This window comes from Pagrus pagrus (genome assembly GCF_965226575.1).
Source record: "Pagrus pagrus genome assembly, chromosome: 11".
NCBI lineage: Eukaryota > Metazoa > Chordata > Actinopteri > Spariformes > Sparidae > Pagrus > Pagrus pagrus.
Genome location: NC_140195.1, coordinates 21219085 through 21234560, shown reverse-complemented (window position 1 = coordinate 21234560; position 15476 = coordinate 21219085).

Below are 15476 nucleotides of genomic sequence, written 5' to 3'. Positions count from 1 at the left end.
AATCTTGTTCTCTAGTTGTAAGAAATCATGTTTGTTTGGAAAAGACCACAACAAATGTCACATCATCATTTTTTTCCATGAAAATGACAAATGTGACGCAAAAATGATCATTCCAACTACTGTGAACCATATCTCAATCTGAATATCTGTCAAAAATAATAATATGATTTTTTATCATACAGCCCTAAAAGAGTGACGTCATCAGCTGACTGTCCCTTCTTCTGTCAGCACGTTTAAAAAGAGACATCTGCCTTGAACTCAGACAACAGATAGAATAAAAGTATACAGAAGCACTGCATCCATTTAAGGAAAATGTCCCCTTGTGTGCAATTTTTAGTTTTTCACCCAATTGGGATACTCCAGTTTATTCCACATGTTGGTTCTCCAGCTCCAACTCCACTGAAAATATGATTGCTGTCAGTGACTGCTGCTGCGCTGCGTGTGTGTTGGGAGCTCTCTGGTGTTATTTCAACCTCCGACCTAAACAGGAAATGAATTTTCAAACTATGTTGTGAGAGGAAACTTTGGCAAAAAATGATGACGAGAACAAAAGAATACAGATGTTGTATCTCTTTTAATTTGCCCAGTGAAACCACACATACTGTATATAGATATATAAGTCAGATTGATGACATCATGGTGTACAGGGAACAAGAGACCTCTTTAAAGACTCTGTGTAATCACAGCAGTAGCTTCCTGTTTGTCTTGGTTCACTTGTGTACATGGTGGAAATTATTACAGTAAACTATGTGCAGACATTTTACTGTATCTTTTAAACGAATAGGCAGTGTGTTTATATGCAGACAGAGTATACAGTCATTGTCATCGCATAAGAAGAAGAGTTGTAATTTATAACCCTGAGAGTCTGAGAATGTTACATTAAAAATCACTGTGCTGTTGTGTTATGATAGATATTTATTAATGTTAATTATTCTCAGTATGAACCTCGTCATCACCCACATTGGTGAAATTCTGTTGAAGTGATGAAACTCTCGTTCTGCAAATGAACTTCCTCTGGGCCCTCTCATATTATAATAAGCTGCTTTTCATCGTTCCCACGAGAAAGGATGCAGTGATGTAAACACCAGTGGCATGTCAAGCATCATCATACTGTAGTTTGTGTGTGTGTGCGTGCGTGCGTGTGTGTTGGTGTGTGTGTATGTGTGTGTGTGTGTGACAATGTTGTCTGTAAACTGCTTGGAAAATGTGACTTTAAAAGACTGGAGCCATGTTCACACAATCAAATGAACCCACATCTAACCACATAATTCATATCCAAGCTGTCCCACATTATAGACATTGATATAAACCAATGTATTCTGATTGAGTATTAGTTAAATGTTTGCTGTTTACTTAAAGCTGTCTGCTTTATGAGCACATTTACAGCTTGATTGTTATGATTATCAATTAAAAATGATCATCTTCTCTCTTTGTTTACTTGATTTTTTTTTAAAAATCCTCCTTATTGTGATATAATTTGACAAAAAAAAGACAAGAAAGTGTTATTCAGATTGAAACATTTATCTTTAGGTTCATCTTCCAGGTGAAATTATTTATTACATGAGAGTTTTAAAGGTGCAACGTCAAATTTAATTGATTGATTGAGTGATTGATCCCTCTCATAGGAGTCTACAGTGATCCCAGAGGACACGTGATGCTCAGCATCCCTGAAATGCGCCTTTTCCCTGCAGTTTGGCTTCCTCCTCTCACCGCCCTCCAGAAGCTGCTCATTGATTTCCCCTCACTCATGCGCGCTCCCGCCGCCCAGCGGATCAGTGTGGAGACTCTGCGGCACCAGGAGGACGCTGCACCTCCGACCCGAGCCACAGGGCCGGACAGGAGACCCTTCACACCAGCAGGTGGACACACAGACGGACGGACGGAGCTGCTGCAGCATGTCTCTGCTGTAACTAACACTGCGCCCGGTCCGGACACGAGGAGCGACACGCAAGGTACAGAGCACCCGCATGAAGTTACTCAGAAATGTGATAACGATGCGTGACCTATGACTCTGTAACAGGGCACAACTGGTCTTTTATGTATTTTATTACATGTTAAAAAGCGAAACCTCAGACAGAGTTGTTAAACTAGTGCCTCAATGAAACGCTTTGTGTTTGAAAGTTGGCACAGCAGTGACTGATGGACTTCGTCAAACACTGTTTGCCCTTTGGCGTGTGGCGAACTGAAGATCTCAGTGCGCTGAACTGTATTTTACTTTGAAAGCCACAGTTTGAACTCATAACCTCGTGTGCTGTTTCCTCTGTAGTCTCCAGGCTCTTCAGTTGGAAAGGCTCAGTGCTGTGCGTAAAAAATAAAACAAAATAAAAATAGGCTTATAGTGTTTATTTAGACACAGAGCTGAAATTTAAGCTGAACAAGCTCCAACCTTCAGTTCACCCACTCTGCATTATAAATGCATGTACTGCAGATTCATGCATTAATCAGATGTAGCCTGATTTTGAACTTCTTCTGTCACTATCACACAGGATGTTCATTTAACTGAGCTGCTGTTTGGCCTCATTTGATTTTGATTGTTTTAAAGGGACAATTCACCCCAAAATCAAATCTACATATTTTTCCTCTGACTTGTAGTGCTATTTATCCATCTGGATTGTTTTGGTGTGAGTGGCTGCATTTTGGAGATATTGGCCATAGAGGTCTGCTATCTCTTGATAATAATAATGGATCTATATGGCGCTCAGCTCATGGTGCCAAAAAATACATCTGAAATACTCAACAGCAGTGACTCCTTCCAGAAATCATGACCCGGTTACTCAAGATAATCCACAGAGCTTGTTGAGAGCATGCAGGAAATATTTTCTTTCTACCGAACTACACCGTATCATTACTCAGATGGAAGCGTGCATCCACTCATAGATGAGAAGCTTCGGCTTGTAGGGCAGGTTGTAAACATTAATGGCGTCCTCCTCAGTTGAGCTGTAACGTTAGCTAGTTTAATTAGCTAGCCTCTTGTCCGTGATAAGTTGCATGCATCCTTCGGTGTAGTTCGGTAGAAAGAAACTAGTTCCTGCATGAAACTGCTCACATGAAAGTCTGTGGATTATCTTGTGTAACTGAAAAGAGACATTGCTGTTGAGTTTTTAAAATGTAATGTGCTTTGAGCACCACAAGCCAAGTGCTAACTAGTTCAGTTGATTCAAGAGAAGGCAAACGTCTCTACATCCTCCAAAAGATCCCCAAAACTTGTTTACTCACACCAAATAATAGCTGGATGATCCGCACTACATGTAAGAAGGAAAATATATATTTTTCCGATTTTGTGGTGAACTGTCCCTTTAATCAATATAAAGATCCAATCCGATAACATAAATACGAGGCTGCGCAGCCAAATGTTATCATGGTATATTACACTGCCACTGTGTCATCTACCTGTCTGTAAGTCAGACTGTATCTTAATAATGCCTAATTAATGTGTATTAATGCCATTAATTTCAAACACACATCAGCACCCAGAGGATCGTGTTTCACTCCAATAGAATCAATACAAGAGGATAAATTAATGTCCTTTTAATCAGGAGCCAGAGAGGACGTGATAATCTTGCCAACTATTTGCCCTGCTGGGGGTCAGTTACATAAACTTAAGACTGATGATGTGATGACACACACACACACTCACACTCGCAAGACACTGTGCTCCAGTGTCACTCGTCTGAATCAGGATTAGCATGATTGAGGATTTGACTCCTCTTCAAAGGGCTGGTATTCACCTTCGCATGTCGAGTTACTCCGCTTGGAGAGTTGTGCTACTAAATAAGATATATATGAAAAAGCTGTCGACCTGATCTTTTTTCCCCGAATACCTCTGCATGCTTTTTATTATTTTAGACAGAGTTGCATGATTCATTGGATTGTTATACATATTTTTTTCCCCCTGGTGGATAAAAGATGAGTTTGTGATGCCAAAACACACCAGTTTAACGTGGGATAAATGTACGTCATTTTCGTGTGAGATGAAAGAGGACATGATGATTCGCGATAACAGAAAAGTAACACTAGAGTTGCAATAACTTACCTATTATGCTTGCAGTTTAATACAAGTGGCAGTATTTCCAATATATTAATATTAAGGCTGCATTACCCTATTTTCATTGTTGGCTGATCTGAACACCGGAAAATATTCACAATTAATTAGCTGGAATCAGAAATATTAGTTTTTTTTCCTTACAAAAATACTCTGATTAATTGACTAACAAAAAAGTTGCAGATTAATTTAATATCTGTTTATTTTGATAGATAATCAGGAATGTAGCCCTGAACGTCTCTCTCTGTGTTATTCCAAACCTACTGCTCAGTGTCCCTCCTGTGTGACCTGAACCCTTTGGCTTCCCTCCTGTAACCAGCTGTTACTGTCTGTCTGTGTGACTGCGTCTTCTCTGCTCCGGGCCTTCTTCTCCGCTGTGTGGGCGAGGTTATAAATAAGAGGCTGGAGGTTTTTACGTGTGTGTGTTGTTTGACCAGCTGCCGGGGAGGTTTGTTTGTCTGCTCTGTGTGCAGGTGTACTTGCTGGCCTCTAGATGCTGTTCTCGGGCCTGTTTTAAGGCCCCCCCTCCCTCCTCACCACCACCACCAGTGCTTACCACCCAGCTTTTACCTCAAGGTCTTGAGTCTATTTGCGTTGCGTCAGCATCACCTGTCCCTTGAGTTTTAGCTGTGTGCTGTGTGTGTGACATTTACTGCTCAAAATCCGTCCAAAACAGTGTCAAGCGATACATTTAAATACGTTTGATTCTTTAGAATCAGTAGGTAGAGTTGTAAATAGATGCAGGAAACTTGACTCTTGTGTACTTTAATTGATTTGCGGTGACATTACAGTCTGAGTAATGTCAGAGGAAGGTAGAGCTATTTTTCTGATAATCTCTAGTGATTTGAGAGTTTGGGAGGATTGCCTCTTTAGTGAGTGCTGTGGGAAAAACAACTACTGAGAATCCAGCAGAGGAAAAAGTTTAAAAACATATATTTTGAGGTTTTAATGCTATTTCTGATAGTTGAACAGCTCCCCTAACATAGATTATAGCCTTTAGTGTGTGTGTGTGTGTGTGTGTGTGTGTGTGTGTGTGTGCGCGTGTGTGTGTGTGTGTGTCGTCGTCTAGCGTCTAGACAGAGAGGAGCATGGGAAAGTGGCCCCGTTTTCACAGGGCAGACCACCAGCAGTGAGTCACATATAGATCTAAATATTGACAGCTTGATTTCCACAGTATAACACAGGAGCTGGTGTCTTTACTGTATCATCTGCAGTGCAGTATACAGTATTTTTTACATGGCGGTTACTACGAGGTCACTTCTGCACAGAGCTACACAGAGTGTAAACATACATCCATGTATATAAAGAGACAAAAATGGTTTTATTTTGGTCTTCCAGTACAGATCTTATCAGAGAGATGTGGTCACACTAAAGTAAGTGTGACCACTAGTCTCCTGAACTTCCAGTATCTTTGAAAAGCGCTCTTTAAAGCAACATAAAGCAACAAGTGTCCCTTAGAGGAACTGTATCTTCACAACACTTCCCTGCAAAGTTTACTTGTAAACTGGTATTTCTATGTTTAGAAACGTTGATGTATTTATTTTTTGACATAAAGTCGATTTAGACAAGTGGCCGCAACGTAAGCATTAGTTCTCAAGACTTGTAAGATGAGTTTGAGGTCAATAAAACCCATTATCACACCTGTGGGGAACATGAGGCTCTGTGGCGCAATGGATAGCGCGTTGGACTTCTAGTTAAGTATTGAAGAATTGATTCAAAGGTTGTGGGTTCGAGTCCCACCAGAGTCGAGCTTTAACTTTCTACCACTTCTTCCTGTTTGCACCATAAAGCATTTCCCCACACAGCCCCCGTTTAGCCAAGACTCCAGAGGAAGACAGTACTACAGTACTCAGGCAACACAAGAAAGTACATTAGGCCTGATAAATTGTTACAGATCTGGGATTTGTATTAACAACAGTGGTGTTGCACTCTGTGGGGTGGCACCAAATGGCACAAAATGCCAATTTCTACATAATGATTCTTTAACTACACTAGCTGCATGGCTGTAGGGACTGATCATGTTGGTCTGATGGTCTGTCCACCACTTTGGTCCACATATATCTCAACATCTACTGAATTAACTCTGCCCTGACATTCATTCGGACATACATTTGTAACTCAGAAGAAATTGTAATCACTTTGTTAATATTCATCTTGCAAAATCATCAGGTCAAAATTAAACTTTGCGCAAAATTTGATTTATGAACAGATTGCAAAACTAATGGCATTCCAACCTCAGCTTCTACAAAACTTCAGTATAATAGCATGCTCATTGTGAGCATCTTAGCATGCTAATGTTAACATCTAGTTCAAAGCATTGCCATGCCTAAGCACAGCTTCACAGAGCTGCTTGTGTGGCTGCAAACTGCTGCACTATCTTATATTGCTCTGTTGTTTCTGAATAATTAATGTTGCTCCAGGAGCATCATTGCAACTGACTGATCATGTTTTTGTAGTGTCATAGCTTTGTGACTCAGGGAAAAGACTGAAAGACATGGGAGAATTTATCCTTTCAAAATTCATTAATTATGATGCTGTGAGAACGACGCTAACACAACATCAAGTACACCTTTAAGCACTCGTAGTCTTGCTTACTGACAGAAATCACGGGAAATGCACTCTATGGAAATGTGCATCTGAAAAGGCAGTTTGTCAGTGAAGTGATCAACAACTTTTTCTCCAGGCCTGCTGTGACCTGACATTCAGGGACAAGGTTGCATGTGAATCATATGGGAGTCATAGCATAAGAAGCAGCCTAAGGAACACGCACTGAATGAGTCAAACATTAAGGTCCATAAAGACCTCGCCAGCAGGCCAGAACTTTGTCCTTGCTATGGGGGGACTTCTATAGTAGTTGGTCATTAATTTACTGGAGCATGCCATAGAAATATCAGAAGGAGAAGGAATGTCTTGACCTGTATACACTGTGTTTTTCTTCTGGCCACTTTAGGTTGTCTTTGTCTGTTTTGTTTGTCCATCTGGCTACTGTAGGCATCATATTTCAGTCAGACAGGCACACACACACATCTCTGTGAGAACAATATCCAGTCAGCCTCACAGTTCTCTCTGAGTGACCCAAACAGCTCATGGTGATTTATGACCGGCAGGGTCAGCTCAAGAGGAGGCTGTGAGGGGGGTCACACAGTCAGTTGAACGGCTAAAATAGACACCTCTCCTTCACTCCCCCACTGGGTTGATTTGTCTCTCTCAACCCGGAGCTGTCGCTGTTGAATCACGCAGCCTAGATCTCCTGGGTCAGTCTGTTGAAATTCCCCCGACTGTTGGAGTTTTTCTGTGGCCCACTGTTGTGCCCATACTGGGTTTAGCGTTGGTGAAGTGTAATATTAGCACCAAGCGGAACACTGAACAGTTTTGTGTGTCACACGGATGTCACAACTATAATGATGACATTCATGCTTCGCCCCTCTGCACCTTTCGCAAAGTGGGTCAGTACGTGTTTACTGTAGCTTCTTCACCAGCTAACCTTCACAGTGTTGCTGGATGTACTTGTTTGGAGCTAGAAATTCACTTTATGCGACAAAATGGAGGTTGGGATGAGCAGGTGAATACAACACCGCAATTTGTAAAATATGGTTAGAATTCGACAGTAGCTACAAAACATAACAGCTGCTCTTTGCTAGCTATCACTGGCTGTTGCTAGCTACTGTTAGCTTATTAGCTCATAGCTCAGTTAGCCGTTTGTCCAGGCAAGAGTTTGCCTGGACAAAACCAGAGGTGGTTGTAGAAAGACAAATGAAGACTGGGTCAGAAGGTGTATGGTTGTATTTTTCTGTTTAGTAAGGAAAATAGACATTTGACATTTTGTCAGTTTATTTTGTTCATTAATACGCTAACAGCTGAAACGAACCGTGCTATCAGAATATTGCCTTTAGCTTTACCAAGTGGTATTACAGACAGGACAGTTGGGGCTAGCTGGTTAGCATGCTAACTTCAGTAGACATCTCTGCAATGCAGTACACAGACGTTTTTGACCTAATGTCAACGCTTGTTTTTTCACACTCTGTTAATAATGTTAGCTCATTTTTTAAATGTTTCAAACTAAAATTCTGGACATATCTTTAAAAAATTGCTCCTTTAAGCCTCGGTTGGGGAATTATTTTATTATTGCAACAAAGACACAAAATAGAAAAAGGGAAACAGGCTATTGAGATCTCAGGTTATATTGATTTATAGAAAGAAATATGACCTCTGACCTACAGACAGTGATCTTTTTTGGAGCCAGCATCTAGTGTTTATTACTGGAACTGCACCATAGGGCAGTTGCACATTGGATTGACGTAGGAAGGAACAGCTGTGGTGGTTGCTGCTTTGGGTAAAAACCACTCTGGATTCAGCTAAGTGCACTTCTGCAGCAGAGAAACCATGGGGTTTGCCAGGTTTTTTTGCTAGTCCCGTGACCTGTAATTAGAGATCAAGAGACACATAAACAGTCAGGAATGAGAAGCTAGTGTTCACACTGAGTGAGAGCCAGATTCTTAAAATCCTTTATTTTGACAATCCCTTCACCAGGTTATTGATTTTAGCTGTCAGCCTTACTGAAATGTTTCAATAACAGGCAGTAATCCTGTATCTAATGATGCTTTCCAGTGGAACCATAACAAGCTTTGTCCAAAACTGTATATCCTAAATCTGGGCAGAAAGTGAAGAAGACACCATGAACCTGATGAGTTGCAGCTTCTGGAATTCAGGTCGCAGCTATTTTATACCAGATAAGTTGATCTTTATTCAGGAATAAAACTGTGTTGATCTGCATCCAGAAGCTACAGTTCTTGGTTCTGATTTTTAAAAAAAATCCTACATCCATTTCAAAGATAAATAAAAATATAAAGATTATGTTTTCAGTCTACCACAGACAAGTTTGGCTGTAGAATAATAGAGGAGGTTTAGCTTCTGACGAGAGCATCACCTGCTGTAAAAAATCTAAATCTAAACTTGAATCAATATAAGCTGCTTTGTGTCTGCTTGTACGAGATTGAAGCCCTGTAAAATATGCCTGTTTTGTTTACCACCAGAAACATACCTGCATCCCATAGACTCCACAAAAAAAGTTTAAGAAACACTGAAGCAGCCAATTGCTCATAAAACTGTCAATTACATGAACTTCCTGTGCAGCCCCGCTCTGACCTCCGCTTGCTGGCTGGAGGAAATGCATCCCCAGCTATGTTAACTGCTTTACAGAATGGTAATGAGGTGCTAGCTGGCTAAGCCAGAGTTTGGGACGATGCATGCTTGAAGCGCTGAGGATACTAGAAGCAAAAATAGCAGGCCAAGGCTCGAGGTGCGTTTGTTTCCATCACTGGTCGGGATTAGCAGCTTCTAAACACTCTGTTCCATTAAGGCTATTGTAACAAAGTATACTGTCTCATGACTACACACAAACACACACACATACACACACCTTTTTAAATCCGCTCTGACACGGTCTAACATTGACACGGCTGCTTCCAAATACAGTAAAGCCAGTGTTACATTCAGAGCGGCAGGCTTGTTTTATTGGCTGTTTTTATGTGTCTGGAGCTGTTAATCTTGCACAGGCATTCTCAGTGAGGATAAAAGGAAAGATGACAGCTTAGACTGGAGATATAAACCAAATACAACCTGCTAGGGTTGAGCGATGTCTACTGATTTGGCATATGACGATGTTCAAAGTGCAACATTGTGATGGATGATGACATCGTTGTTGGGGGGTTTACTAAGTGTCCCCTCTGAGTTGCCATAAGGCGGAGTGAGCTCACCGCTGTAGTCACTGCTGTTTCCTACTGACGCTCTGACCCACTTATCTCACCCAGCTGAGCAAAATGCATCACATCACCACCGACATACATCCCCGAACCGGGTTTCAAAGGGTCTTCATCTCCGCCATGTCCGTAGCTTAGCCAAAGTTTGTTATACTTTATAAGCTAAGCTGAGAAAATGCAAATAACAATTGCATGAATGAAAGAACACACAAACAGCAGTCAACAGAAAATAAGCATCGATGCTCTGAGGGGACACGCTAGTTTTTGTGCTCTCTGCCGGGCGTCTTTTAAATAACAATGTAATGATGATACAGGATTTAGAAGTCGATGGCTGTCAGCCATTGGTGGTGGATGATGGCATCGTCTATCGGCCCAACCCTCCTACCTGCAAATACTTCTTCATGGTGCATTTTATCCTATGTCAGATGTCAGACAATTACAATTACATTTTCCAAGTCTGCTGAATAAATAAATAAATGCAAAAGATTGTCCACTGAGAATAGGCTTGGTGCAGATTTTTGGTACATGTCAGGAGGATTAAGATGATCACATGACTCCTGTTCAGTGTTGATCATTATAACATCTACTGACATTAAGTATTGTAGATTTATACTGCAGGAGATGTTGGGTTACAGTCTGAAAATCGAAAGCAAAGATATGAAAACTTCACATTGATGTTTGACTGAAGGAGACAACTGTCAGTCTGTCTGTAATTACATCTGTCTCAAACTAATAAATCTACTGCCTGTCCAGATAAGGGTTGATGAAATTTACATCACAATTTCCTAAACTGCAAGGTGAATTCATCACATTGCTTGTTTTGTCCAACCAATAGTCCTAAGGAACCTAAAGATTTATGTCTATATATTATTATTTGTAGGAATATTTTGTGAAGATATTTGATTTACTGTCATGTGAGACAAAGATCCTCATATTTCAGAGACTGGATGTCAGAGCATGTTTGGCATATTTTATAAATGAATTATCAAAATAGTTGCCAATTGTTTTTTAAATTTATTCTATTTCTTAATAAATTATTTGACTGATTATTTGACTAGTCCAGACCATGTTGAGAGAAGCTAAATTGCAGCATTGCTTTGCGGTGCGGTGAGAGCCAGAACCTTGTGACTTTAAGAGCATATTAAGACTCAGTTCTGACATTTTGATTTACAGTGATTTTACAAAACTTCACCCTGGTTGAAACAAATTATCCAAATTTCTTGTAATTTGCAAATTGCTCCCAGTCTGACTGAAAAATATAGCTGTTGCATTTGCAACTAGTGGTGCAACACATAGGAAAGCATCATACAGCAGTGATTTCCTTTTTATTTCATCATACTGTAGCCCTTGTCCTCCCCGTAGGAGTGTGCGTCACAGTAAAGCACACATCCTCTTCAGTTTTTAAGGACACATGTTCGTGGATTTATTTTTGTCAAACATTATTTTTAACCTTGCAAGCTGCTCCCGTGCAGATTTTAATTCACAATGGTGACATGTCAAAGAAGCAAAGCAGGAGGGTCAGAGATTTGGGATTAAGTAAAATGTCCTGTTTATAATATGTATGAGTGAAATGGAGAGAGGGGGAGAGAGATCGAGACCGACTAAGAAAGGGATTTTGAGAGCGAGAGAGAGAGACAGAGACAGAGAGATGAGGACAAGGGCGACAAGGCCTTGGTGGCGACCAGTTGAATCAACAGCTTCTCTCCTCTGGCGAGGACACGCTCACTCTGCTCAAACCTAATACCACAGACATGCTGTCACACACACACACACACACACACACACACACACACACACACACACACACACACACACACACACACACACACACACTCACAAACATACACACACTCACAAACATACACATACATGCTTTCTCTCTCATCCCCCCTCCCACATCTGTTTTTTCATCCCTCTCTCTTTCTTTCTGTGTCCCTTTGTGACTTTTGCACATTTGTCTTGTCACCCAGTAGAGTCAGTGCATTAACAGAGCCTGAAGGAGGACCTGAGAGAGAAAAGGGGGGGGGGTGGAGGGGCACAAGGACAACAGTGATAGCTCCAGTATATGATGATGACGAAAACAACAACAACATCAACACACATGTTTGTCCTCGGGCCTGTTCTCAAATGGAGACGTTGAGGCAGAAGGCACGCTACACTCCGATACATTATGTATACTGTTGTTATTGGTGCATCTTATCAGCCATTTCATGCACACACAATAGGGCTAGATGTCATTTAAATATGATGATATCATACCATAGTCCACGAGTTTCAACATATTACACCTATGAAATATTAAAGCATCCATCTTTGCTCACTAAATCTTAGCATTTCTTACCCTCAGGTAATGCTGGACTATATATATTTCATTATATATGAGACTGTGTATCATCTTGGATTTTAGAAATGGTACACCATGATATGACATAAGTGTTGTCTTTTCTGCTTGTAAAGGCTGCATTACAGTAAAGTGAGGCTGCTCCACTTGGTATCGGCTGAAAAAAGTACTTTTACTTTTAATACTTAAACTGACGTATCCGTACCGGTGAAAATCTGGAGGTACACGGGCCATATTTCAAGGGAAAGCAATATGTTTGATAACCCATTAGCTAACGTTAGCATTCAACCACTTCCTATCTAGCATTACTGTTTGATTACATCCAGTGCTTCCTGGTTTAAATAACTGTGTGCAAGATATGTGTTGATATTTTAGAATACTGCTTTCCTATTGTATCATGCAATACTATCAAACAGTAAAGTTAGCTAGGAAGTGGCTGAATGCTAATGTTTGTTTTTGTCTAACAGAAGCTAAGAGGATTTATCAAATCTTTTGTTTTACATTTAAATATGGCCTGATGTCCTGATGTTTTTTTTTACTATCTATTGTCTTTTCAGTTCCTGATCAGTTAGGTGGAGGTGAAATGATACAAATCCCCACATTTATAGCACCTGCAAACAAAGCAGTATTACTTCTGAGCTCCCTGAGCACAGTGTCAGAGGAAAATGGCCACCGTGTGAATATGGACTATCTGGGGGGAAAAGCTGTCTGTTGCCACATTTGAGTAAATTTTTTCAGCAGTAGTAAGTAAGCTAGCAGCTCAGCACCAAACCACAAAGTTAGCAACTAGCTTGTGAACATGGTGGAGCATTTAGCTGCTAAAGAGCCAGATATTTCCCTCTGGAGTTGGTGGAAATCAAAAATTGAGATAAAAGGAGAGTGAATATTGGACTTATGGCCACCAGGTGGCAAGATAAACGACTCCAAACGAAGCTGTTGTCGCTCCATATCTGCTGAATTCAAAAATAGGCAACTATTTGCTGACAAGTTCCTCCTATTAACTTCATACGGTGATGATATGTCACTGTTGTGACCAAAGCTCTTTTCTGCTGCTCGCAAGTGGCAAAATAATCTGTTTTTGTCCAGGTTTTAAAGTCTGACGAAGCACTCGACACACACATTTCAGCTAATACTCAAAAAATGAGATTCAAAATAAACCTGCACATGCAACTTTCACACTCATACGCAGGTTGATGAGCTCTGGAGGAATGTGCTGCATGGATTCTGTCTGGATCAGAGAGAGAGAGAGAGAAATACCTCACTGTCAGTCTATCTCTCTCCGTCTCCACTTTGACATGAGCAGGTCAAACGTACAGAGCCGAGATATTCTTGCTGCTGTTTCACAACAGCTTCTGTCAGGATGAGGTTTCACCCAGCAGCATTGCCTCTTCCGCATGAACACTTTTTCTTCCCCTCTCACGTCTTCACCTCTCCTCCTCGACTCATGTTCTTCTTCTGTCTCTTCTCTAGTTTCAATCACCAAAATATCTTAAAACTTAGGTCAGGATAAAGATCTTCAGCTCCCCGTGACGAAGATGAATAGCAATTGGTCCATGCCTTTCAGCTGAAGTGCTTCTCTTGATGTTTTCAGTCATACTTTATCTTTCATTACTTGAAGGCAAGATTCTCTGTTCTTTATTCTCTTGTCTCTTCATATTTTCTGCCGTGCTCCCATTATCCGATCACTCACAATGGTCTTGTGATAGGAAGTTTAATTTAATGGCAGATGGTGGTTTTTCTGCCACAGTGTCGGCATTGAACATTTCAAAACAATTTGATTCTTCTTGCGGGTGTGTTCGCCCTCTGGGGAGCTGGCTGATTTCCTCCTGATTAGTGTCTTCACAGAAAAGTCAAATGAGAAGTTTTCGGTACTTTTTTTTTTAAATTCTCGCTCAAATAGCTGCCACTAAACAGTATTGTTTTGTTCAAGAAATTCAAATGATTTCCATTTTGCAAAAAGTGTGATTTGGATCTTAATCAGTTCTCTCTCTACTTGTATCTGTATCTGCCAGCTCATTAACTCAAACAGAGATTGTACTGTAACAGTGTACAATTACTGAGAGCTTTACTGTCGTTCATACACATGTCAGTCAATTTAAACTTCACTTGTATAGCGTTATTCACACCTTGGAGCTCACTGACGTACAGTCCTATATTGGTGCCCTGATTGATTTTGATTTGCCTAAGCCTGTCACCATGACTGAAGGCATGGCTCGCACATTGTATCACCCACAAAAACAAAAGTTAAATTGGATTCCAAACTTAAACTTAAACTTACGACAGGGAGATGAGGTTACCTACCGCCATGTACGACCTTATGAAGCATGATTACTTATTTAAGATTCTTTGTTTTTTTTTCACTAAAAAACTATGTGTGTCTATCTGTGATGTCAGGCAAAAGCGTCAAACATTATTGGTTTCCAGCATCGTTAATGTAAGGATTCGCTGCTTTTCTTTGCCATTTATGATGGTAAATGAATGATGATGATTCTTTGGTTGGACAAAAGAAGCAATTTCAAGATGTCAGTGGGAAATTGTGAAGAACATTTTTTGGTATTTTATAGACTAAATGATTAATCATGAAAACAATCACCAGATAGGGCTAAAATCAACAATTATTTTCATTATCATCTTTATCTTCCTTCAATGTGATACACTCCCAAAATTGTTGATAACATTGACATCCCTGGAGTGTTAGCCTGATCCAAACCATCAGCCCTGCATGCTAAACTTCAACTCTTACCCGAAAATTAAATGTTTTACTTTGTGGGGACCAGCTTTGTGCCACTAGGTGACAATTCACAATGTGACAGTTTGACTACATTATACCTTCACAATGTGAGTAATACAAGTATGCAAACACACATACTGATACATCAGTGTATCATTTTATGTTGGCTGGCAGTGGCTTATTGGTATCAAGGATCATGAAGTGTAAGAAGATGCCGCTAAGACTTTGCACTTGCATGTACTTGGATTTACTGCGAGGCTTGTTTCTCCCTCTCTCTCTCTCTCCCCCTCTCTCTCCCTCTCTCACCTCTCCTCATGTTTGGTCACGCTGCCCCTCGCAGACAAACATAGCACCCGGCACTTGAGGTGCTGCGAGGGAGCAAACACAGAGAGCTGAGAGAGCTCAGTAAATCAGAGGCACACAGAGAGACAAAGAGAGGAGAGGAAACAAGACAAATCAAATACTTAAGTGCGGCTCAGCTGAGGACTCGCCGAATGCTCATCCAGCTGGCTTAAGGTTGTCCTCACTCACTCAGCTGTGAACGAGTGTCTGGGCAGAATGGATTTCATTTTGGTCCAGCAGCCAGTGAGCAGGAGCTCTGTA